Genomic DNA, 26,861 nt, shown 5'->3' on the forward strand with positions numbered 1-26,861 from the left:
ATCAAATTAATCAGGGCATGATGGGAAGTGAAAATTGCAGAGCACTGCACTGAAGCACTGCAGAGCTCCACTATGAGGAAACTGTATCAAAACTTTTTCAGCTGGCCTTTGAATGTTCACAAGAATGGGTGAAGATTCTGTCTTCTGAAGCCTCCTAAATTTGAAAAGGAACCCAAATCTGAAATCTGTACATTTGGCTTAGCGCTAATAACTTTATTCTGCTGCACAAATCCTAGCTTGGCTGTCTCTGATTTATAGCCTAATCTACTTTCTCTGGTTACTGTCTTGCATCTGTGTATCGGAAGAAATGGGCCAAGATCTAAAGATAAGACATGCACACAGGATAGAAATGCACACATAGCCAGCCCTCAGCTTGATGTTTCTGTCACAGCAATTCCTGGTATTTGAAGAGAGAAACCATTTTCAAAACTGAATAGAGGCTTGCTCAGCAATCTACTTGTTGTAGCCAATACAGAAAAGTTATTTCTTGCTTGTGTTCCTTCTGTGGATTGCAGCCGTGATACATTTCCATTTTTGTTGCATAGTAAAAATGTTGTAATATAGTTCTGATTTTCAATAATGGGAATTGGACCTGTTTACACAAAGAAAAATATTTGAAATGCCTTTTAATGCATATATAAGACTGTAAAATATGTATGATCTTTAACTACTGCTCAGTCTAAATTATATTCAGCCAGATCTTGCCAGATTAGTGCCCTTCAAATTCTCACTTTTAATAAAGAACAAATGCTAGAAAGTACTATGCACAGTTGTTACATAGCTCTGAAAGAGACTGTTTTGTGCCTGGCCTCCAGTTGTTGGTATTGCTTCTGACTCAGGAAAAAACATTTGGCGACCAGTAGAACTTTTCAGCTTTCTCTATTACTATAAAATGAAACCCCAGGAGAATTTTAGTCTCGTTTGCAAAGATGTAGGAAATAAAAGTTTGGAAAATGGTTGGTAATAGACAAATGGTTCGTAAAAAGCCAGCATTGTGCTTTCTTGAAAGCACTACAGGAAAATCTACTTTAAAAACTGAAGAGGAAATGCAACACTACAAGAACGAAGCCACGCTAATTATTTTTTAAACAAATAGATGGAGGTCATATACAACAGTGAATACATCAGAGACCTTTTCCTCCCCCCATGCAAATTGTCAAATTCTTGTTGCGGTAGGCAGCCAAGCATGTACTTGTAACTGTCTTCCTGTAAAAAAACTGTTTTAAATGTGTTTGACTTACGTACCATAAAAGAAACCAAAATATTTTTCCTCCTGAATGCCTTCAGCTTTCTAACTTGAGTGACAAAAACCATCAAATGTGATGGATTTCAGAGTACTTTCAGATCTGTGGAACTAGCTTGTTTTTCCTAAACTCAGGTTGTAGCCTAGTAGAACCTGTTATGGACTGCTATGTAGCCTAGTAGAACCTAGTCTTGTTGGCATCCTTCAGTCTTGGAAGACTATGGTGTCACGCTCTGAATGGTGGTTCTGGAACAGAGTGTCTTCTCCAGTGCGCGAAGCCTGGGTAAAGTAGGTATGGAGGATAGGCTGTTACCCATGCAGCAAATCCCCCCTCTCCACGTCGCTGAAATGGTCCAATAGAAAGGCAGAGGCCAATACGATTGGTTCCAGCAGCTTTGCAGGAGTTGCCAGAATGTGACTGTGTTCAGCCATGAACTGCCTCAGGGGCTCCGGCTCCGGATTTTGCCTCAAGGTTGACTCCTGAAGCCTTTTCCATAACTGTACCTAGTAGAACATTGAAGATTGGATGACGAAAGAGAGAGAGAAAGGCCCCAGAATACTGCAATGGTCATAGGTGATGCTGGTCTGTTTTGGGTTGGGTAATGTATTTATTTGTTCAACAATATTTATACCCCACCTTCTCCTTCCAATGGGCAATCGAGGCAGATCATGTCAGATTAAAAACAATGCAATATAAAACAAAACAAATTGACAATAAAGAAGCACCAACAACTTCAAAACAACCATAAAAATAATGACTAACAAAACACAGATGAGAAGCTGGCCACAATCAAGTACAACCAACTAAAAAAACTAAGTAACTAGTTAATTTTTAAAAAAGAAACTAAAAAGTAAAGACTTGTAAAAAAAGAAAAGTATTTAATCCTTATGAAACACTAGAACCGGGGGGGGGGGAGGGGGAGAGTTCTTATCTCATATGGGAAGGAACCATAGGGTGGGCCATAAGCGGAAAAGGCCCTTTCACAAGTTACTACCAATGGCCAACTCAAAGCCAATTCAAAGGACTGGCAGACACATATGGGGAGAGATGGATCTTCAAGTTGTATGACAACTTCATCTGAACATCCTCTTACCTCTTCTTCATTTCCATAGTGTGAAAGATGTGGCAGCAACATTAGATGGTGCTCTGACAATCAAAACTTGAAAATGAGTAGATTCCATACCAGCATTTCTTAAATGAAATTTAATGACACTTTTAAGAAAGCGACCGTTTTTTCCTAACCTCATTCACTTACCCAAAGTCTAACAATGTTCCACATTTGTACAACGCTAATTAAATGTTTGATGTTAAATGTTCAAATGTTTTGTCTTGATGGGATCCTTACAAGGCAAGGTAAGTATGGTTATTCCCATTTTGTTTGAAATACAGAAAAATTGGAAAGGAGGAGGCCGAGTGGGAGTGGCTTGCCTAAGACCAGCTAGTGAATTCATGAGGCAGAGGCAAGATTCAAACTGGGGAAATTTGGATTCACAACTCAGGGCCCAACCCTATTCAATTTTCCAGTGCTGGTACAGTGGGGTGTACACTGCATCCTGCAATGGAGGGTCAGTCACTGGGGCCACCTCAAGGTATGGGAACATGTGTTCCCTTACCACAGGGCTGCATTGTGGCTACACCAGAGCTGGAAAGTTGGATAGGATTGGACCTTCAGTCATTTAGCCACTATGCTACAACAGTTCTCAGCTTGCAGAACAGATGTTGGTTCTTTTTTTTAAACAAAAAAGCAACTAGCAACAGAGTCACTGTGTATGCACCCATGCATGCGTAAGTGTGTCCACACAGATACACTGTAGCTTCCTCTTCATCTCAGACTCCAGGCTGAACTTTCAGCAAGCCACCTTGTCCTACACATAGTTTAATGTTGGATTCTAGCATACAGTGATCAGGATGAGAACCAGAACTTTGTACCTGCCTGTCATATCCATGGCTGGCAGGGCTTCCTCCCATGTATCAAGGACCCTCTCAAACTTACTGTGCCAAGGAAGAAGATGTCCAGTCTGGAAGAGGGGCTGAGATAGGAAGTTTAATGTGGTCAGGGATTTTACATTCATGAAGGGGGCCTTGTTACATCATGAGGATTCCCCCTGCTCACAGTCTTTAGGTTGTACAATGGCAATGACGTGGCAGAGGGGTGATGCCTTCCCCCAGAGTTGCATGCATGCCGCCCCATGGCTGGGGGGCCTCAATGGTTGGTCTAGTGCTGATGGTAGCCTCTCGGTCCAGCTGGGGGGCTCCAATGACTCCAATGACTTGATAAAGCTCCTGCACACTTCAAGAGTGCCAGGAATCTTCCCCTCCTGGAGCTAGGGCCCCTAGTTGAGGCTTCTCTGACCCCCTTTGGGGCTGGGCAAGGGCAGTGGGACAGGCCAGGGGCTGCTTTCACCTCCCTGAGTCACCCTTCCTAAGCAAGTCTCCTTAAGAAGCCAGCAGTTGGCCCAGCCAGCCCTAACCTTTCCAGCCATGTGACTCACCTGAAATCTCACGATATCTCAGGCCCTACTCCCTGGAAGACCTCCTGCCTGGAGGCCAGATCCAGGCCATACTTGCTCCACTCCCCTACTCCTGAGAAGCCCCTTATTCCCAAGGAGGCCTGTGTCACTGGGACCTGGGCTCGGTCCAGGCAACACACTCCCTCTACACCCAAAGCAGTAAAAGAGTAAGTAAAGAAGAAAAAGAAGAAGAAGAAATTATGAGGATGGCCAAGAGAATGCCAAGAGAAGAGGTGGTTAGTCTGCTGAAGCAGAGGGGAAGCTAGCCCCTCTTCTTGTTTCAAGCTGCTTGGAAAGCTGAATTTTTTTCTTTCTCAAAAGTGGACATTAAAGTGGACCATTAAAGGAACAGAAGCCAGTTTACAGAGAGATGACAGCCTTCTTGTTTTGTAAAGGAGACCTTTCCAGGAACACAGACCTGTTGATTTTTCTCCATATCATCCACACTGTTTTACTTGCTTACACTTTCCATATCGCTTTCAACAGCCTGATTCTGTGCATTTTTACTGAGAAGTAGATCCCATTGAATTCCACAGAACTTAGTCCCAAGTAAATGTGCATCAGATTGACTAACTTTTTGTTTGCTACGTCTCCTCCCAACGTTCAAAGCAGCTCATAAAATTCAGGATGGTACCTTAAGAAGTACAGAATGCTCTGTATCAGAGGCTTATGTCCTGATAAATGCTTAGATGTTCTGGATAACTTCAGTTAGACAATTCTAAAGCCTTGTTCAGTCATTCTCATCTTCCTGATTGAAAGAGCTTTGTCTTCAGTTTGGGATTTTCAGTTCTAGAGAATACAGTTGTCAGTGGTTTTAAATGCTCCTTAGGGCCTTTAACTTTGGAAAAAGTGTCTTGCTGCTTTGCAGAAATGTTAGGTCTTGTTCTATACTTGTGGTTTATTTAGGATCAATCAACAGACCTGCCACCTGATTTTCATAAAGATCCACAGAACCTAACACAGTGCTGGTGTTAATTTTTTTTTTTTTTTACGTAGTAAGAGTCTTAGCTGAAGTGTGAACAGCTCCACTCAGAACTAATTGATGCTTAACACTTGCCAATTTGTACTTCCTTGATGAGGTGCAAATTAATCCTCACCTCACTGAATTCCTCTGATATAAATTTTACTGTTTGTGCTCCACTTTTCTACTCCTAGATCATAGAGATGGCATTGGAAGAAGTATTTTTCTGGGTCCCTGCCAGGCTCCTGACTACTTCTTAAGCACAAAAAAACCTTTATCTTTGGGAAAGGGGCCACTAGTGGGGTGGGGGGGGGGGAAGGGAGAGAACTTGCTGGTCTTCTTAATGGAAAGTGCTCCTGACAGAGAGCATTGAATTGGTAGTTGCCTCTTGTCTTCTGAAGTAAATCAAAAGGCAGAGAAAATGACACATTTCATGCTTCCTGGGCATCTTATCTTACCAGAATGAACGGGATACTTTCCTTTACCCAGGAAGCAGATAATTTGTACTTCTGATCTGGAAGAGAAAAGTAAAAAATCTCAGCAGGAAATGAAGAGCATTAATGCCACTTAAAGAGAGACTGGGCAAGGCTGCTGGCAGTTACCTCCTCTCCTTTTCCAAAGGTAAAGACTCCTTGCTTGGGAAAGTGTGGGTGAATTGGCTTAGTCTGGAGGAGCAAACCACACTGTGAGCCAGACCTGAATACAGACCACAGACAGACTGCCTTGTTAGGTGGGGCAGCCATATTTCTAGGAGGGGCATCAACAAATGGTTGGCAACCTTCCGTCTCGAAAGACTATGGTATAAGCCTATAGCACCCGGTATTCCCAGGCGGTCTCCCATCCAAGTACTAACCAGGCATGACCCTGCTTAGCTTCCAAGATCAGACGAGATCGGGCGTGTGCAGGGCATCAACAACACGAATGGGAAACTCCTGGTTTTCAGCCTTGGAAAGAAAAGGAGGGTGCTTTTGCTGTCTGCTTAAATTGTCTACAAGAAGGGGGGCTGTTCAGAGCTATCCCAAGCTCTGTGATTATCCCATTACTCAGTGATGCGCCAGCCTCTGTTCCTCTCACTTTCCAATGTTCTAGCTCAGCACACTCCTCTCCTCCACACTTCCTCTTCCTCACTCTCTCCCTCTTCTTGTTTCAATCCAGGGAGTGGCATGGTTGGCAACCTTCAGTCTTGAAAGACTATGGTATAAGCCTGCAGCACCCAGTATTCCCAGGCGGTCTCCCATCCAAGTACTAACCAGGCCTGACCCTGCTTAGCTTCCGAGATCAGATAAGATCAGCTATCTGCAGGGTAACAGGAAGGAGCAATGGAGCCCAGCAGGCAGCCAGAGATGGGTTACCTTCACCAAACTGCTGCCCGAAGTGACAGCTTCAGTTGGCCTCATGTTGGGGCAGGCCATACTGCCACCTCTCCAGTAACCCGGTAAACTAGTATTTCAATAGCCTTCACTTCAGATGAACCATCATCCTCTGTGCAGTCTGGAAACTATTCTCCAGTGTAATAGGAGGGAGGTGGGGAAAAATGTGTACCTTAATGGCACATTCACATCCTGATCATGTGGAATGGGCTGTAAACACTTTTCTGAGAGCAAGCCCCATTGAACTCAATGGGAACGACTTCTGAGTAGGCAGGTATTGGCTTGTGCCTTTACACAGTTGATGTGGAAGGAGTCTGAAGCACTGCTACAACTGGGGAGGGCAAGCAGCTGCCTGGACTTCTTGCTGTTGTTGTTGACTACCATTGTTCCCGTTCTAAAAACAAGCACCCACTGTTGAATCTGAGACTGTCACATTAAAAGCTAATTCTTCACCAGAATTCCTTGGTGGGGCAAAGCAGTCCATTTGATAGGGCAATACACCCACTGCTCCAACTGGGCTACAGCCCTACCTGAATTCAAAGAGGTATGATCCCTCTTTGAGGTATGAGATGTGCTTTCAAGGGTTTTCTAACTAGGAGAGTTCATATCATGATCACTATATGAGCCAGCAAAGCCTGGAAGCATTTATGTGATGATAAACCATTTTGCCCTTAAAAATGAAAGATATTTCCTGATATTCTTTTTTTCCCCTTTGTCATAGATCAATCATCCTATTTTTGCAGAATGTTTGCTATTAATTGTGCCTTCAGACTACCCTGAATGGGACAGATTTTCAACTTAGAAGAATAAAGTTCCACTTCCTTGAGCTTGCATGTTCAAATATATACTAGAACTTGGAATGAGCATTCCATAAATATGCAAATTGTCAGATTGGACAGGTGGCATACATTATAAGCTGTGTTGACAGCCTGCAGCAAGGCGTTCTTAGATCCAACATGATCTGTTTTTTAAGAAACATAGTTGATTTTTGCCTCATTAAAAACATGAATATTTCAAGTGGAGATGGACAGAACCGCAAACTTTGATCTGGCTCGCACAGCCGCTTTCATCTGCCATGAGATGTGCTTCTGACAAGCGTTTTGTGATGGAGATACATGCAACCTTCTGAGAACAAGTTAGGTGTTATAGAAGATGACACACTGGATACGAATCAATGATGTGATGCTGTGGCACAAAAAGCCCATGCTCTTTCAGGCTGTCTTAACAAGAACATTGTTTCTGAGAAAATGTGGCAATGTGCTGCTCAGCGCTAGTGAGATCTCATCTGGAGTCCCTAGATTCGATATGAGCTCCAGTATTTTAAAATAAGTTGTCAAGCTGGAAAGAATTTGGAGGCTGTTCAGGAGCTGCGCACAGAGGAGGAACTGTAGCTTGGTGGCTGAACATACTCTGCATGCAGAGGGGCTGAGGTTCAATCTCCACCTTCCCTTCATAGGACTGGAAAAAAATATCTGTCTGAAATCCCAGAAAGCCACTGCTAGCCAGTATATTATGCTAGAGGGGCCAATAGTCTTGGTAGTATATAGCATTCTAAGAGTCAATTTTTGGCAAATTAGTTCACTTTACCAGCCACTCAAGCTTCTGTGGCTTTCATGGTGCCCTCCCAGTAGCAGGTTGTTTAACCCTTGATGGACATATCCTAATCTGCCCTGTCAGTTTTGTGAACTACCAGAAATTGGGTCATGACCCACTAGTGGGCCCCAGATCCACAGTTTGGGATCCACTGTTCTACTCCTTTTGCTAACAGAAGAACTAACAGCCCAATCCTATCTTGTGCTAGAACAGGCAGGCAGCCTCGCCTGCACGATATCCAGCACAGAGTTGGGGTTGGCTGCAGTGCAACCCAGAGAAAAGGGGAACTGATTCCCTTACCCAGGTAATGCAGCAGTGGCCTAAATGGGGTTACTCAGATCTGCGCCACCTAAAGAGGTGGCACTGATCTGAGCAGCCCAGCACCAGGCCAGGCTGCTTGGGAGAAGGGTTAGGATCCAGCCTAAGTGGATCATGGCTCCACACCCTCTCAGGGCCGATTCACCCACAGGCCTGCCTGGTCTGCCCTCCCCCCACCCCAGAATGCCCCCAGACCACCCTGCCTCTCCAGTTGAGGGAGGGTGGTGCAAACTTGCCTGGTGCTGGCACACTGGAGGCTGCACATATCCACGCACCGGCCTGCCTTCTCCCACAGTAGCGCAAAATGCCTTATGGCACCTTTGCAGCACCCCTGGGCCGGCGCAACCAGGTCTTTGGATAGAGCCCTAAGACTTTTTCCAGGGCAGAAACAAGTCAGTTGTATGATGTGTCTGATAGATCTTTTTTCTGCAAATGCCTATTTTTCTGAGTACAACTTAGGCATATACCACCACAAACACTGCTAGACACGGGAGTGGGCATGTTCTGGAAATGAGGGAGAGGCATATCCAGTTGCTGCTGCCTCATGATCTCTCTTCTATTGTTCACCTTTCTTACCTGTCCTACTATTCGTTTGTCACACCTTGCCATTGGAGCACAGCCATCTTGGCCACTTTGCTTAGGCATCTCCCATTTGAATGAAGCCAGGTAGAGTAATATCACTCAGTAAAAACATAAGAAGAGCCCTGCTGGGTCAGGCAACAGGCCCATCTAGTCCAGCTTCCTGTATCTCACATTGGCCCACCAGATGCCTCAGGGAGCACATAAGACAACAGAGACCTGCATCCACTCCCTTGCACCTGGCATTCTGAGGTCGCTTACCTCTCAAACCAAGAAATTTCACATATCCATCATGGTTTGTAAACTGTAATGGAATTTTCTTCCAGAAATCTGTTCAATTCCCTTTTAAAGGCATCTAGGCCAAACTCCATCACCACATTCAGTGGCATGGAGTTTCACTGATTAATTATATGCTGAGTAAAGCGATTTTTTTTTTTTTGGGTCTATTCTAGCTCTCCTGATACACAATTTTAATGGATGTCCTCTGGTTCTAGTGTTGTTCATCCCCTGCATAGTTTTGTTTGTCTGAAAAAAGTCGCTTTAGTTGCAGGGCTAAGTACCACATGCCATACTGTGAATTCCCAGCAGTGCTACTCAAAGCATTGGTTTAGTATCCACTGCCAAAGAGTCTGGTGATGTTACATGTGAAAGAATCTAGACTTGAGTTCTGTGACCATTCTTTGGAATGGTCCATTGACAATCTAGGCCAGCTGTATACCAGTTACAGCTCGTCCAATTTGTCAGAGTTGTGGCATCACTGATTGGCTTGAGTTTTTCACGAACAGACAAGAGAATCAGGACAGGAGTTGAGGTTTTATAATGACCTGATGAGTTTTGGGGGCATGTTGTACATTAGATCACAAATTGCAGTTGTGTCAATGCATAACATCCCGCCTCATTTCCACAGTGGTAATGTTGGCTCCTGTCAAAGTTATTAGGATGATATGACAGTAACGGTATTTAGAAGTTAACATTCAATTGTTTGAAGAGATTGGCATTTTTCCAGAGTTATCCCACAGGTTTTAGGCATGTCTACTCCAAAGTAAATAATTTGCAGATTCAAATCAACAGAAATGTAATGATCAAATAGCAACATGCTGACTGAACCCAACCAATTACCCCCTTCCCCCCCAAAATGATTCTCCCTGATGAATAGTGGCTGAAGTGTAGCTTCACAGGAGTGAAGAAGGTTACTGATCACAGAAAATTAACACCACCTGCAAAATTTAACAAAATGCTTCCCTGCCAATGGCAAAAAGTCCCTTTTAAAGGCAATAGCTATTTTTTTTAGCAGGGGGGTGGCAACTATTCCTCTTCCTTCCTGAATAGCCAGTCTCTCCCCATGGCTCTTTGCTGGTGTTTTCTTCTATCTCAGAGGTAGCCAACCTTTCAACTTTAGGGTCCCTGGACCTTTAACAATTGTGTAGAAGAGGGAATATCAGCAGGAAGAGCATAGCATGTCATCTTTGAGATGACAAGCTGCACCTGCTGAAATTCCTTCCTGAAGTATCTTAAGCTCAAGAATCATCAGCTGCCCAGCCAATCTAAGGGTGGAATAACAGTCACATCTTTACAAACACTTTACAGCTATTTATTAGCCCTGTAAAACTGCAAAGATCTATGTGCTTTCTTTTTAGCACTGAAATTCTTCCACATGCACAAATGAGTGAGCCTGGTGCCGAATTGGCCCATCTCAGGACATTTAGATCAAGTTATTTCAATTCATGTTTATATAGTGCCATTAAAGGAATAATTTTCCTTTGTGGCAAGGTATTGTTTGCCAAGAATAGCAGTATGAAAAAGTGACCCAGCCACTTCAGAAGAAATCTCTTCAAAGAAAGGGCACACTCAGCCTCTCAGCAGAAAAGAAAATGGTTAAGGACAGAAATAAGTACCTGAGGTCAGAATGCAAAAGGAAGGGCATACCAGGAGGGCCCTGATTTTGCAAGTACGTATATAAGGAAAAGTGTGTGCAGGATAGAACCCCCTCAAGCTAATATATCTCTTGTCATTCCATCTGGTCTTCAAGACAGCTGGTGGCAGGGGTTAAATTCATAAGAGTAGATAACTCAGCAAGAGCTATAAAATCATTTGACAGAGGCCAGATTAAGACAGCATCTGAAATATCTGTCTTTGAAGACAATCATGTTAGGAATCAAAAGGGGTCTAATGTTAGAGACTTGCTTTTCAAATGCAACAAATCATTATACCTGTCAAGATTTATGGACGGATTTATTTATGTTGACAGTGGGTCCACTAATGGTTTGACAAATGAGAAGTCTTGACAGATACAACAGATATGTTTAAGTGTATTTCTCCTGTTTGGGGAGGGGGAAAGAAATGAGTGAGCTTGACAAGCCTTATTGGTACACCTCCATCAGCACAACGTACATTCTCTATTGTCAGGTGGCAAAACACCAGAGCTACAACGTTCTGCCTTTCTCCACTGGAAATTGTATACAGCACAATCTTATGCAGAGTTACAGCCCAATCCTGTCCAACTTCCCCCATGCTGATGCAGTGGTGACAGTGTGGGCTCAGCTGCATTCTATGGGGGTAATTGGAACACTGGCAGGCTCCTTGATGTAAGCTAGGCAACTTGAACCTGTGTCAGCGCAGCTGGCCTGGGAAGGGGGACAGGATATGGAGTGCACCATTGCTACTGATCCTGCCCCTCCACCATCCAATCTGCCCTCCTCCACCCCATTCTACCCCCTGCCCCCTCCCACCCCTCTACTGCTCAGTGCAGTACTGGCATGCATCACAGCCTGCACTGATGGCGCTGTCACAATGTGTTTTATGATGCATTTGTGACAGCTTGCACCAGCAGAGCATGTGCACTACTAGCACAAGAGCCAGAGGGCATTTTGCCATTAGTTGCACCTAACCCATTGATTTCAGAGGTCTTAGGTATACCGAATATTGCATAAGACTGAACTGTTAAAGGACGAAGGAGACCACAGGGAATACAACCACTTTCAGCCACAATTAGGCAGTGCTTGAATTCCATGGGGGTCAGAGGCAATACATCTTTCCTCTTACTTTTTGTGCTGCCCTCCAACTATATTTTTAGAAGGCTACATGGGCACGATTAAGCTAAAATTGGGGAGATTCAGAGGTGGAACTTGTGTTTTATTAAGAGCCAAATCCTATTGGTACCTTCTGCTGATGGAACTAGCACTCCATCAATGGAAGGCCCTCTCCATCAGCACTGCAGACACAGCAGTGATGTCCATGACAAGGTGGGCAGTGTGAAAGGTTGGTGATCTCATGTGCCACTGGAGTGCCCAGCCACTGCTGGAAGAGGTGCATTGGCAGCAGGGATGGGCAGTGGGTGGGAAGGGGGAATAATGGGGCAGGAAATGGGGGCCATGTCAGGGGAGGGATGGGGTGGATCCTGTGGCAGTTGCACATGCCAGATCTTATCCCGTTTTCAGCTCACCCTGTCCACTGCCTCTCCTTGGACCATATAGCTGGTATATGTCCAAGGAGACTTATAGACCATCAGAGGACCTATGCAAAGGTAAGAGAAATATTTGACAAGAGAAATAAGACCCATATTAAAAGACATATTTGCCTGACCAAGCAAACTCAGGGATGTCAGCTAGCCTTCCACGTGAAATGAAAGGCTGGAGTGATAAGCTTCTTACACATATACTGATTTGTTGGGAGGTGCATCAGCTATCCACCTGAAATGACAAACTGGGACCTACTTGCAAGTCAGTGTTCTAGTGGGCAAGTGCCCCAGTTTGCCTTTTCAAGTGGTAAGCTTGAAGATAACAGTAGACTGAAATATGGGGGCATAACTGCTCTGTCTCATTGTTACATAATCATGTGGGGGAAGAACACGCCAAACCACTCCTTTCTGCATGATTTCAATATGACTGTATGTTTTTCAAAGTAGTATTTACATTGTGTTTGGGAGTGGTTCAAACAATCTGCCCCCCATGTTACTATGCAGTCATGAGATGGTGCGATGCCCACATTCTTTTTCACATGATTTGGTGGGGCAGGTTGGAGATGTCTTCCAAACAGAACCCTTAAGGTATCTTAAGGTAACACCTTAAGGTATCTACCAATACTGTGTTTGGGGAAACTACTGATAATGTGAATCCCTCCCAGATCATATTGATTAAACAAGGCTCTGTGTTGGGCAGATAACACAGGCCTACAAAATTGAGGGGTCAGAAAAGTTTTTCCCAAACTTTATGGTTGTTTGATATGAATCAACCATGGTGTAGGCTTCCTCATGAGGAAGCTGCTTGAACCATTCACTAATGAGGCTGTACTATATATCCAAAACTAGACGTGATAGGGCAAAACGGATGCCATTTTTGGAATCAGCACCCCAAATATACCCAGGAATTGGGATAACGTTTAAGGAAGCAAAATGTGTGTTGGCCTGTGTAATAAACAAAAGGCTCAAATTTACCCTGGCTTTCAAATTATCATTGTTCTGATTTTCAACAGAACTATCCTGAATTTTGTTATTTAGAAGTAAAACTGTTCCTTGGCTCTGATAATAAGGTGCACAAGGGTGTACACAATAAAGTAAACCAAAGGTACATTCAATCATATATGGCTCTTTATTCTGTAGCCTGCAGGAATCCATTTTGTGTCTTTAGCAGAAACTTAAGTGAAATAGGGTAGGGTGTTTTTTTTTGCTTTTGGAGTTTTTTATTAAGAAAAATAAAGAGAGAGAGAGAGAACAGGAGAGAGAGATAGAGAGTGTGCGCACCAGGCATATGTCTGACATCAAAATGCATTTAGCAGACACACAATAGGTAATGTTGTTAATGCAAAAACATTTTGGTATTTCAAGAAACCATTAGATGGCATCAGGGGAAGGCTGGAGCTCTAAAAAGAATGAAACTTGACAGGCTGAACTATTTTTTTTTCCCACACGAGCCTTGCTCCTTCCTTGGGAAACTCTGGAAGTGGAATTAATGAGTTCAGGTTTGCTCATAGTTGATTGTCTTAAACTGATGACTATCATTCCATCAATCTAAAATGTAAAACGTATATATCTGTCATCACTTCCATATATAAAAGAGTTGTGTTCTGTCCACACCTTGAATTATTGGTAGGTGATAAAATACCAACACTACAGCCTTTAGGTTTTAGGCATCTTACTTCTTAATGCTGGATATAAACATCTCCCACCCTTGTCAAACTAGTAAGTTGTTTTACACTGTGTTCTCGTTATGATTTCTCCCTGGTTTTGAGACGCATCCCAGGGTGTAGTTAATCTTTTAAAGCAACATTATGCACTATAATACCAAGTGTGTACTTCACTGTAGTAATCCTGCAGTAATGCAAGCAATATTAGCATGTTCTGGGAGATAGAGAACTGCCGGGGGACCTGGGATTCTTCCAGCAGAAGCAAAGTGGAGAGGATTTTTCAGTCAAGCAAAGGATGTTGTGTTTAATCCCACAAGCTAAAAACAAACTAAATATTTATGATGAAGGAAAGGGCTACGGATGATTACAGCAAATTTGAATGCAGAGTAAAATGGTATCTAAGCTAGACATTTAATGCAAGACGTTTGCACAAAGCACAGTAACAGAGCATGAGGCTTATTAAAACGTGTGAATTAGCTGTAGGAATTAAATATGGATATATTTAGATTGTAATCCAGGAACAGTACAATCCTATGCATGTCTACTCAGAAGTAAGCCTCACTGTGTTCATTGGAGCTTACTCCCAGGAAAGTGTGGAAAGGATTACAGCCTTGATGGACCTCGTATCTTTAGCACCTACTTTATGAAATGTTTCTACCATGATCCTCCACTAGTAGATCTAAAGAGCAACTCCAAGAACATGGTGGCATTTGGGCCAGGGCTGTTGTATTGTATTGGCAACCTTCAGTCTTGTATATTTCTTACTCACTCTGTTGGCAACCTTCAGTCTCAAAAGACTATGGTATCGCACTCTGAAAGGTGGTTCTGGCACAGCGTCTAGTGTGGCTGAAAAGGCCAATCCGGGAGTGACAATCCCTTCCACACCGGGAACAAGTGCAGTCTGTCCCTGGTCTGTCTCCCTGGCTATGGGCCTTCCATCTTTGCCTCTTTGCCTCAGTCTGTTGGCCAAGTGTCTCTTCAAACTGGGAAAGGCCATGCTGCACAGCCTGCCTCCAAGCAGACCGCTCAGAGGCCAGGGTTTCCCACTTATTGAGGTCCATTCCTAAAGGCCTTCAGATCCCTCTTGCAGATGTCCTTGTATCGCAGCTGTGGTCTACCTGTAGGGCACTTTCCTTGCATGAGTTCACCATAGAGGAGATCCTTTGGGATCCAACCATCATCCATTCTCATGACATGATGGAGCCAACGCAGGCGTCTCTGTTTCAGCAGTGCATACATGCTAGGGATTCCAGCACGTTCCAGGACTGTGTTTTTAGGAATCCCTAGCATGTATGGGCAAGGGCACATTACCTATTATTAAAGCTGCATTAGAGAGAGTTGTGTTTGGAGTATAAGCATTCACTTTGTATTTGTTTTGTGTTTCACGCACCAGCGTGGCCCAGAAGTGACTTCTGTGTCACCCCCATCTTGCCTAGTGGCCTGTTGCCCGCAGTGGGCCCATGACCCACCACCACAAACAAAGAGGTGGATCACGAAGCCTGAAAGTTTGGGGACTGCTGTTCTAGATGATTTGACCAAACAACTTATTTCAGAAACCTGAGAACTGGTTAGCTGAGATTTGTTGGTAGGTAATTTAGGAGGCAACAAAGAAGGCTGGAATTGGTTACTTTTGCTCCTTTGTTTCATGTCTGGTACTCCACTTTGAGATTTCAGATATCAGCTATAACCAAGTTGGCCCCTTTTCATCTATGGACAGCTGGGATGTTGTCATCCATTTCTTTTGGATGCAGACCTTATAGCTGTCATCTATCGTTTTTGACACTTAAAGATTACACTACAGCAATGAGCTCTGGTTTTGAAGTTTGTTTGGAAACTGCAGCTGGTATAAAAAAAAGTAGGAAACTTATTTGCCAACTGTTGTTTCTTTTGTGTATGTGTGCATGTGCACAGATTGAAGATGTGCTACACCTATAATAATGTCCTCAATAATTTGGGGGACTGAGATGGAAGTCACACAAATATAGATTTAAGAGGACAACTACAGTTTTTAACCTGTACTTACCTGAGCAAAATGTCTTTTAACAGAAACCTTGGAAGAGATGCTCTCTGGTAAGTCATTTTCATAATAAAAGATGGAAAATTCAACACATTTTAGGACAGTTTCACATAGGGTTGATGGATCTGTAAAAGCACCACTTGTTTAAGGTCATTTTTAAAAAACATTTAGCCTATATTGTGCAAAAAGAAAATTTAGCTTTAATTTTCACGCATGATGGAGACACCAATTGGCACCTGTTTTGCTAGATTCCCAATCTAAGTTTTTCTAAGATTCTCTAAGATTTTCATAATTCTCTAAGTTTTGCTTAGAGAATTCTGCCCACTTTGAGATAATTAGCCCCCCTTCTTTCCCCAACGATGGCCCTATTACTGCCCTGTAGCACCTCTGGACTCCACCACCAGGGTAGCTCAACTGCTCAACCTGCAGAGGTCCTCCTTCCTCCCCTCTCCTGCCACTACAGCAGCACATAGGTCTTAGGTGTGGCCAAACACCAATCTCAGTGTCTCCAGCAGTTCCTGCTCCAAAGTCCATTCACCCATCAGCAGTTCCATAGTCCATTAACCATTAATCCCGTCTCCTCAAGCTTTCCTCCTTCTGCTACCCACACCCAACTCTCCCTTCATCAGGTGCTTTTATGCCTGAGGGCCCTATTGCCTTCAAGTGGCTGCAGCTGTGTAGCACACTCTCTGCTGAATGTCCAGGCCTTACTCTTAAAGGGGCCACTGCTGACACCACATCCTACCTCCTCGCCAGATCTTCCTCGATTCCAATACAGCACCGGATTCAGCAGTGTGTATACATGAGTTGCTCCTCCAGCATATTGTGGGATTCACTATGAAAATACACAGTGGCTTAGATCAGTGGTTCCCAACCAGGGTAACCAGATACAGTGGAGGACAGAGTGCCTATACCTTTAACCATTGTATAGAGGAGGGAATTTTAGCAGCTTTTTAAACCATTCCACATTGAGCTGCACCTGCCAAAATTCCCTCTTCTATAAAATGGTTAAAAGTAGAGGCACTCTGTCCTTCATTGCATCTAGTGGCCCTGTTCACAACATTTTTTCACTTGCGTACCCCTTGAAAACCCATTTCCATAAATTGTATGCTTCATATTAGCAAAATGTTTGTAATTTAAAAAGTTGCTGTTATTTCAAATTTATATGTTTTCAACTACTGATTCATATCTAATAATACACAAATTGATGACCAGAAACTAGCAGTTGCTGGAGCTTTTGAAACTAGCTAGCTGGCTTCCTTCCTGCCTTGCCAGCCCTGCAAGGCATTCTAATACAGACCTGCCTTTTCCCATCATTATTCAATTCTTTTTCAAGTACCCCAAAGGTCCTGGCAAGTACCCCTGGGGGTACACATACCCCAGGTTAGGAACCACTGGCTTAGATTCAAAGATGCCTTCTTCTAGTGGAACAAGAAGAACATGGTTTGAAAAAAGAGCTTCCCAATCAGAGAAGATCTCCTGCTTGTGAAAGAATTCATGCAGTGTCTTATGCAGGGGCAATGACCCAGTATGTACAATATTCCATAGCTTATTTCATTCTTTTTCATCATATTTTTTATACTGTAGCACAACCACCCACTCACTGGCACTGTGGTACGAGAAGTCTTCTGCTAGTTCTTGTGCAAGGGTTCCCTGAACAGCTGTAAGCAACTTGCACCCTTCACCTGACATCATTCTTAGGCTGCACTCCTACACACACTTACCTGGGAGCAAGTCCCATGGAAATGTGTGGGACTTTTCATAGGATTATGCTGTTAATACACTAATAACTACAGGCCAATTTCACCTTAACAGTTGTGATGGGAATGGTGTTACCATTCTCCTTGTATTCCCATCAGGAGCAGGACCTAAGGACTGACTTCCTGACTGACTTCCTGTTATCAAGATGAAAATACAATTATTTAACCATTCCCTCTTCAAAAATACACAATACTTACATCAAATGTTGATAGCACATGAAGTAGATGCAATTTGTAAACTGGTCTCAATGAGAAAGGTCCTGTTGGATTAGGGGACATATTCTTTCAGCTAAAAGAAATAAGATGCATTTTTAACCAGCTGCACCAGGAACTGAACTGGGTACCATGTATGCTACCACCATTGAGCTACACTCACAGAAGAAAAGATGGAATATCTAGCTTTACTAGTTTGAAACTGGTGAGATTAGACTTTAGTTTTGTCTCAGTTCTGGGTTCTTTGTGTGGTCTTGGGCCAAATCATCACCTCAGTTCTCCATCTGAAAAGTGGGAATCAGTGGTATTGTTGTTGGCATCCTTTAGTCTCGGAAGACTATGGTATTGCGCTCTGAATCAGTGGTATATGTCTCAGGAAAAGTTCCTTTGTAACTATTTGAGGGGAGAAAGCTTTTCTCCCTAAATCAAATGAACAAAAGGTCCATGGTGTATCTGAAAAGTATACCCAAAGATAACAGTTTAGTAACCCTGGCTGATGTTTACACTTGTACTGAATGTGACAGCTTTCAAAGTATTATGTATATTTTGAAGGTTGTACATGTATAGCTGTGACAGCATGTCAGTTATAATTCTTGTAAAAAAAAAGAGGATTAATTTATTATGGTTCAAATAAAGAGTAAACTGTGTAAATGCTCAAAATAAAATACTAATCTCATTGCTGATGGGACCGTGTACATTGCAAATAAAGGCAGAAGCAATTTAATTGACTAGGGCATCTCTATCTTTTGCTGCCCTTTGAAATATGACTTCTTAGGGTTAATGGTAGACAAAGACAAGAAGTGAAATCTTTGCATGATGGAAGTGAAATCTGCAGCACAAACACAGTTACATTATAAGAAATTATCAGGGGGCGAAGGAACGGGAGAGTGCAACTTTCCTAATATACATTTAAGCAGAACTAGGTTTGACTGATGCTACTTGTGAATAAATATTAGTTGACAGACATTAGTAACGGTTTTGCCTCCTTTTTTGTGCAGTTGCTGTCTTGCATGTGTCTAGCTACTTTTCCAAGTTTGGTAATCAGAGCTAGAGTTTGAAACGTGATGCTTTAGATATTGGAGCAATTTTATTGCATCGTTGAGGTATATGACATTATCATGAAATGCTTAAGCACAAGTGTGCATTTTTGTATCCATGCATTTGTTATCAGAATGAAAATAATACATAGAGAGATAGCCAGGGGTATGTGTAAATAGTATATCATAGTGGTTCCCAAACTTTTTGGCTTTGAGACCCGCCTTGTTGTCCGTAGTGGGTCATGGGCCCACCACTATTCTGCTGGGTTACCAGGCATTATGGGGCGCAAGACGGAAGTCACTTTCAGGCCACATCAGCGCATGACCCTGTCATTGGCCATGTTGCACTCTGTAATACAATGCATTGCCAAATTGTGTGTTGCAACCCACCAGTGGGTTGGTTGCATGCCTGCCACAGCCAGGAAGCTGCAGGGCAGTCCGGGGCACAACACAACACAACACAACCACAACCACAGCCAGTCACATGCTGGCTCAGCCAGGAAGCAACTTCTGTTTTTCATGCCATGATGCTTGCTGTCTTCCTGGTCAATGTGGGCCACAACTCACCAATCCAATCCTTTTTCTAATCCAAGGAGTAGAAGGAGAAGGAAAGGCTGTGGAGGCAAGTAGGTGGATAGTGATGAGCACATTCTATCAATCTACTGCCTGTGGTGACCGTTTCAGTGGCTCTCATGCATGTGCTGGCCCTGGCTTGCCATTTTAGTGGCACATTCCAGTATTTGGGTCAGAAAATTGACTTGACTTTGCATCCGCAATACATAAGGGCAAAGTTGCTTTATTAAAACGATATCAACTGGTCAGTACCTAGGTGGTAGGCTGTCTACGGTTCTAATTGTAAGTTGCTCTGAACGAGGACATGCCTATCTAAGACTGCAATCCTAACCACACTTTCCTGAGAGTCAACCCCACTGAACACACTAGGACTTACCTCTGAGTAGACATGCACTGGATTGTGCCCTAAGTGTAATTAATACATTAAAAAAATTAAATTTTAAAGACAAATGTAGCCGAGCAGAATTAATTTGACCCAGTTGTGAAGTACAGACTGTGACTTTCGTTTTTGTAGCTTATGTTTGCACTGTGGTAGCTGATATTGATTTATAGGATTCAGACTTGTTTGTCACAATTCTGCAGAGCACTCTATAGGGCTTAACTCCTTTCCCCCAGTGGTTGATTCTAAGAATGACTCAACAAAAGAGCCTGCAGTTATGTGTTTTGTGCATGTAACCATTTATCTGTTAGCTGGGTGGTAATGAATAATATGCTCACAAGCATGAACCAACCATGTAAAGAACAAGTGGTGGTCATTTTGTTCTCCCACCAGCACCTGGGCCATGGATCTTGAAAAGCGCACAAGTAAATTGTCACAGGTTTCAGAACTTTGTCTGAAGTTTTAAATATTCATTTTTAATTACTTATTCAAATAAATAGCAACTCCCATTTTTGTGGGAGACTCCCTCTGCTGTTTCCTCTAACTGGTTGTGGCTCTCTAGGTCAGTGGTTCTCAAACTGTTTAGCACTGGGACCCACTTTTTAGAACAGTGGTTCCCAACCTGTGGTCCGGGGACCACAGGTGGTCCCCGAGACCCTGAGAAGTGGTCCATAAGGTCTCAGGAAAAAAAAGATGGTCACCTTTGATCACTTCCAGTCTTTCGCCAAGTGAGCACTCCCCCACGGACAACTGAAGTGTCAGCTGTGGCTGTATGTGGTCCATTCTCCTCCCTCTCTGGTGGTCCAGTGCTTGCTGATATGCCAGCTGCAGGTGGGTCCATTCACCCCAATGACCAGCAGAGAGGAACCTCTGGAAATGGAACCTTCGCAGCTGGCATTTCCAGTGTCTTACTGAGCGCTCCCCCATGGGCTACCAAACTGAATCGTATTTTTTGAGTTGTGGGGATGGGAGGAGGCATGTGGTCCACACCAATTCCACTGTTTGCCTCAGTGGTTCTTGGGCTCCTAAAGGTTGGGAACTACTGTTTTAGAATGACAATCTGTCACAGAACTGCTGTCATTAACCTGGAAGTGATGTTATGGCCAGAAGTGACATAATCAATCAGACAAATTTAGCACTCCCATACAGCAAAAGTAAGTAAGTGAGTGACAGCCCAATCTTGAGCTTTGCAGGGCGCCCAGCTTCGGCGGCACCAAAAATGGCTGCCGCTGCATCCTGAGGTTACCTTCCCCCAGGTAAGGGAAGCAGCCCCGCAAGGTAAGGTAAAGGCGTTTGTGTAGGACGCCGAGCCCCACACAAATGCCTTGGATCAGGTGAAATGGAGCTCCACTAGATCTGCCTCCGTCCCTCCCCCCAGCATGCCTCCCGCCTGCCCTCTCCCCGTCTCACCTTCCCCCTCCCTGGAATGCTTCCTCCCCACCCCCGCTTACCATGCCGCGGCTCTGCAGTCCGTGCGACTGCCGAGCAGCAGAGGATCAGCACTAGCCCAGCGCCGCCCAGTGCTGGGCTAGCATGGGCGCTGGCCCGGCGGTAAGCCTTGCAAACGTACCATGCGCTCTGGAGAAAAGCTGGAGTGCCGAGCTCAGGACTGGGCTCTAAGTAAATTAAAAGTTTACAATAAGTGTAAGTTTGAACATGCATTTAAAATTAAGACGACTCCCCCTAACCTTCCCAAGCAGTGGCTGATCTGTTTTTAAATTATTCCCCAAACTTCCCAAAGACAGCCATCCTATCCACAGTTTTCTTTGGAGTAAATCCCATTGACTATCAGAAGCAATGAGAGTCGCCTGTTAAAAGTACAGATCTGTCACGTTTCCCCAAATGCAGTCACATACAATGGTAGCATCAGGTCTAATATATAAAAAATACACACTGAAATGAATAGGGACCCTCCTGAAATTGGGAACCTACCTATTGGGTCCCGACCCATAGTTTGAGAAAACACTGCTCTAGGGTCTCAGCAGAGGTCTAGCTCTATGCTCTCTCACTGTCCAAATGTGTGCATACGTGGGATTGTTAAAAGGCATCCACAGTGGTAGATACCATAATGAGATATTGGATGGGGGGGGGGAGAGAGAGAGAGAGAGACTAGGTCATGGCTATTTACATCCCTGTATAGCAATTTCCTATATCATTTAATCCCTTGATTCTAATAAGATTGGGTCGAACTCATCAGTACATTTGGAACCTTATGTTGGATTGGGCAAGTTTCCAATAGTCAGTATGGTAGGTACTGTGTAAAAAAAGCAGAACTAATAGAGGGTTTGAGACTGGTGAGCCTGTACAAAGTTAAAGTTTGGGTTTTGTGAGCCCCTTTAGGCAGGGGCTGGTAAACCACTGAAGACTTCTAGGATAATTATGCCTATTCTGAAAAGCAGATGCCTAGCTTTCTTGATAATACATATAACCTTCTGAAGGTGAATGATGGAAAAGCTGCTTTTGTGATCTGTCAACGAACATATGGCAACAATAGCCCTGAGAGACTTGTGAACTGCCCCATTCATTCACTTAACAACAATGCCCAGTTATGTTAACTTGAATATTAATAGTGTTCAGTGTTGTCCTCCTGTACAGTCGGTTTTAGTAGCTATTACCTGGGAATCCTTAGATAGTGCTTTGGAGCTTACATATTCTACAACCATCTCTACTCTTCTTCACACACACACCCCGAGTGTCAGAGCCATGGACAAAGATTAGAATTTGTCATGACCTGTGTGAATGGTGGAAGGATGGATAGGGTTTGGACTGCAGGGCTTTAAAATGCATTGTTGTCATCTTTAATTACACAACTGACTTAGAAAAGAGGGGGGGGGGGAGAGAGAGAGAAAGGGAGCGTTAGCCCTCATAAAACAGCCATTTAATTCTGAGCGTGTGTTTCAGCATGCATGAACAATGCCTAGTTCTACTCTGAAAGTGGAAAGAACACCAGTAGAAGATTCCTGAAGTAGAGCAATAGGATGTTTATGACGACGAAATCTATAGCCACAATAGACAATGTTGCCTTATGAATTTTAAAATAAAACACATGCAGCCCAATTCTATGCAGCTTTTCTCAAAATTATAACCCACTGTGTTTAGTGAGGCTTACTATCAGGAAAGTGTGATGCCTTAAAGTCTGTTTTTATTTTTCTCATTAACACATAAAAATTCACTGATGGCCCAGTCCCATTCAAGAATGCAAGTTCTGCCAGCATGTGCTGTCACAAAAAGTGCCATAAGCGCTTTGCCACAGCATCAGTGGCTGACATCCCAGCAGGAAAGCCAGATTCTTTCTTCCTGCATGTGCCAATGGATGTTGGGATGGACCAGGTAAGTTCAGCGCAGGGAGGAGGGTAGGGAGGGGTGGAACAGGGAAGAGATGGGAAGGGGTTGACATATTGGAGCTGGGACACTGCATCCTAACCCCCTTTTTGGGCCTGATCTGCCAGCATGAATCAACTTGGATATTGCTGTTGCAAGTCCAAGCTGACCCATTAAATGGAAGGAAGGCTATGGGCCTTCCTTCTTTGCCTCTTTGCCTCAGACTGTTGGCCAAGTGTCTCTTCAGACTGGGAAAGGCCATGCTGCACAGCCTGCCTCCAAGCAGGCCGCTCAGAGGCCAGGGTTTCCCACCTGTTGAGGTCCACTCCTAAGGCCTTCAGATCCCTCTTGCAGATGTCCTTGTATCGCAGCTGTGGTCTACCTGTAGGGCGCTTTCCTTGCACGAGTTCTCCATAGAGGAGATCCTTTGGGATCCGGCCATCATCCATTCTCACGACATGACCGAGCCAACGCAGGTGTTTCTGTTTCAGCAGTGCATACATGCTAGGGATTCCAGCTCGTTCCAGGACTGTGTTGTTTGGAACTTTGTAAAGTTGTTGTTGTTGTTGTTAATAATAATAATAATAGTATTTATATACCGCTTTTCAACAAAAAGTTCACAAAGCGGTTTACAGAGAAAAATCAAATAACTAAATGGCTCCCTGTCCCAAAAGGGCTCATAATCTAAAAAGATGCAAAAGAACACCAGCAGGCAGCCACTAGAAAAGACACTGCTGGGGTGAGGAGGGGCAGTTAGTCTTCCCCTGCTAAAAAAAAAAAAGAGGAGTACCCACTTGAAAAAGTGCCTCTTACTCAGCAGAGGTTCAAAAAGTTTCAGTATTGTATTGCTATGGGTAAATTGCACATGAGGTGACTGAGGGCCCAATCCTAACCGCTTTTCGCACCAGTGCTGAGTTTCACAAATGTGCTGTAAGGCATGTCTGCAGTCTCCAGTGTGTGTGTGTGTGTGTGACAGAGACAATCAAGACCAGAGATAAGACGTTTTTTAAAAAATCCCAAGTCTTTGAAATGAAAATTTTAATCTCTGTTATGATTCTTTATGCCTTTATTTTACCTACTGCTTTGATATTTTATTGGTGTTTGACTGGAATGTTATTGTTTTTAACATGTTGTAAGCTGCCCTGGTTAAAAGAAAAGCTTATGTTTGAAGGACAGGGTATCTGTATGTAAAATAAAATGCATTATGCCTGAAGGACTTCCTCATCTCACATTAATCTGCCTATGTATGACGTCAATGCTTGAAACTCTTGTCTAGGTGCTCTCAACTTCTGAATGTAGGCAGATGGTGCCTCTAAAAGTCTTTCTTGGCTGTGACAGCCCATCTTTGGAGCACTCTTCTCCATGCCTGTGCCAGATTGCTGGGGTCTTGGGCAAAGCTCTGCACCATGCCCTCCATAGCACCCATATCCACCCCTGATGGAACACTTACTGTGGTCATCTGATACTGAGGGTTTGGGGCTCAGCTCAAGCAGTTGGGTGATGGGTGTGGATTTTTTCTTAGTGCCTGACCTAGGCAATACCTGATGCTGCCCCTCACTCTTCTCAGTGAAGCACTCACTTCCTGGCTCTACTCTTATGTCATTTTGATACCAGGTGAAGATCATTCCCCCCCCCCCCAAGCCTTTTAAAATATCTGAGCAAGATGTATTTGCCACTGATATGCCCTGTATGTTTTTATGGCCTTTACTGTTTTTAGTATGTTTTACATTATTTTGATACATTGTTTTAGTTATCCTCATTGATTGTTGGCCACCTTGAGAGCAGATTCTTGAAGGGCAAATATAACACTTTAAAAATAAATAGATATAAATTCCGTTGTTGAAACAAAAATAGCTAAAATAGCCTGTTTACCGACACAACTGTAAAGCAGCCTGCCCATCAGCTGCAACCCCGATTATGTCTATCTAACAGGTACACAGACTAGTTGATACATTTGACTGTCCCTACACAATTGTGCCTGCGAGCACGGGGACAGTGGCAGGTTTGCAGACCACTTAGTATAGCATTGGAGAAATGGTTGATGCTGTTGGGAGGGGGGAAAAGCAGAGCAATCAGCAAAAACACCTCCTCTCCATGGTAAAAATATCCCACCACCTGGGCTAATTGCTATCAATAAAAGATACACAGGAACAGAGGCTTTGGTTAAGGATTCATAAGAAATTCTTTACTCACAGTTCATAGTTGTACTCAAGCATCTTCTGCATGGATCAAAGGTCCTACTACTGGTGAGAATAGGCCTGGCAGGCATGGAGTCCTGGTGGAATATATAATCCTTCTTCAGTGGCCTGGAAGGGAGAGTGTGAAAAGGAGTGGAGGAAGGAAATAGTGTTAAGGACTATGCGTCTTGCAAGAGCCATAGAGGGGCAGGTGAAGAGGTCTCAGGTGACTGGGCATTACACTGCCCTCCAGAGTTCTTTGGGCAGTACTGCATCCAAATTCTAACCCAGTGCAGATGGGACAGAGGACACTCTTCACGCAGATGCCATGATTTGTGCGTTCAATGTGGCTCCTTTAGAAGCGGTTGTGATTGTATAAATCTCAGCAGCACATGTTCAGTCCCTGCAGGAAGGAACTAGCTCATACATGCAGAATCTCGGATGGGTTACAAGCTCAATGATAGCCCTGCCAGCACATGGGGTAATCAGGGGAGTTGCCTGATGTCTGAACTGGGACACAAACCTGAAGTTGGGTGGCAGTCACAGATGCCTCCTCAAGGTCAGGGAATGTTTGTTCCCTTACCTCGGAGCTGCATTGCCCTTACCTTGGTACTGGAAAGTTGGTGAGGATTGCACCCTAAGTGACTTTACAGAGGATGAAATGACATCAGTGAGTCTTGGAGTTGTGTTACATTTAAAAGTGTTACCAGAAAGAATCAGGAAAATGGACTGTGTGTGTGTGATATTTCCTGTGTATGAATGCACATGCAAACAAGCAAGTGGACAAGTGGATTCTGATGTCGCTGATGCACGCCGAAAACCAACCTTGAGAGGAAACAACTGTATACCCTGCTCCTGTACAACTTCATGCTCCGTTACCCCTCACATGGGCTCTTCAAACAGAAGTGTTATGCCACATTGTTACACCGAAAGTGATAGTGAGTGTGAGATAAGTGTGTATGGCCCTGGATCAGCTGTTAGTACTGAAGCAACAGAAAAAAGATGTGACAATCATTGTGACCATTCTTAACTGGGCCTTAATAGTACACTGGACCATGATGGGTTTGTTTGCTACACATATAAGCATTTAGAAATTCTTCTTCAAATAGGGAAAGGCGGATGGGAAAATTTCTACGTCTTCATGAAGTTGGGTTTTTCACACCTGCTCCAGATTCCAATTACTTTTCTAATGAAATATAAGGGCATCTTTTCAGAAGATCATTACTTAAATAATGCTTTCTCCAGCATTCCTGTAGTCTAACCTATTCGATAAAATACTGAAAAATGACCCACATCATAGGTTTCATTTCCATACTTTGTAGTTCTCATTTCACAATTAGCCCTTTGGCAAGCAGCGGAGCTTATATACAGTATGAAATATGAGCATTATCTGGGATGCTGTCTTCATTTAGACAAGGTGATATGGGTAAAATCCTTGTGCTACTAGAATGAATGGCAAAAAGCACCTGCTGAATAATTGCACTATTTCAGGGCATCGAGGCCCATTATTCCCTATTAAAAAGTGTCAGGGTGCTGGTTTAAGGAAAACCACACGCTTCGATATAAGGGCGTAGATGAATCCACTTATGTGGTGACACTTTCTGATTGGATTGTTTTAATTTTTGCTGATTCATCACAGTGTTGATGTGCTCACCGCATAGAATGTTTCTAACAGGAGTTCACAGAAC

General features: G+C 43.6%; 1 pseudogene; it reads right to left on the minus strand.

Moving 5' to 3' along the window:
• Positions 1–5,519: 5,519 nt before the first annotated feature.
• On the minus strand, positions 5,520–5,636 carry LOC136643220 (5S ribosomal RNA; annotated as a pseudogene).
• Between the last annotated feature and the right edge of the window lie 21,225 nt (positions 5,637–26,861).

This window comes from Tiliqua scincoides, chromosome 2 (genome assembly GCF_035046505.1).
Source record: "Tiliqua scincoides isolate rTilSci1 chromosome 2, rTilSci1.hap2, whole genome shotgun sequence".
Lineage (NCBI taxonomy): Eukaryota > Metazoa > Chordata > Lepidosauria > Squamata > Scincidae > Tiliqua > Tiliqua scincoides.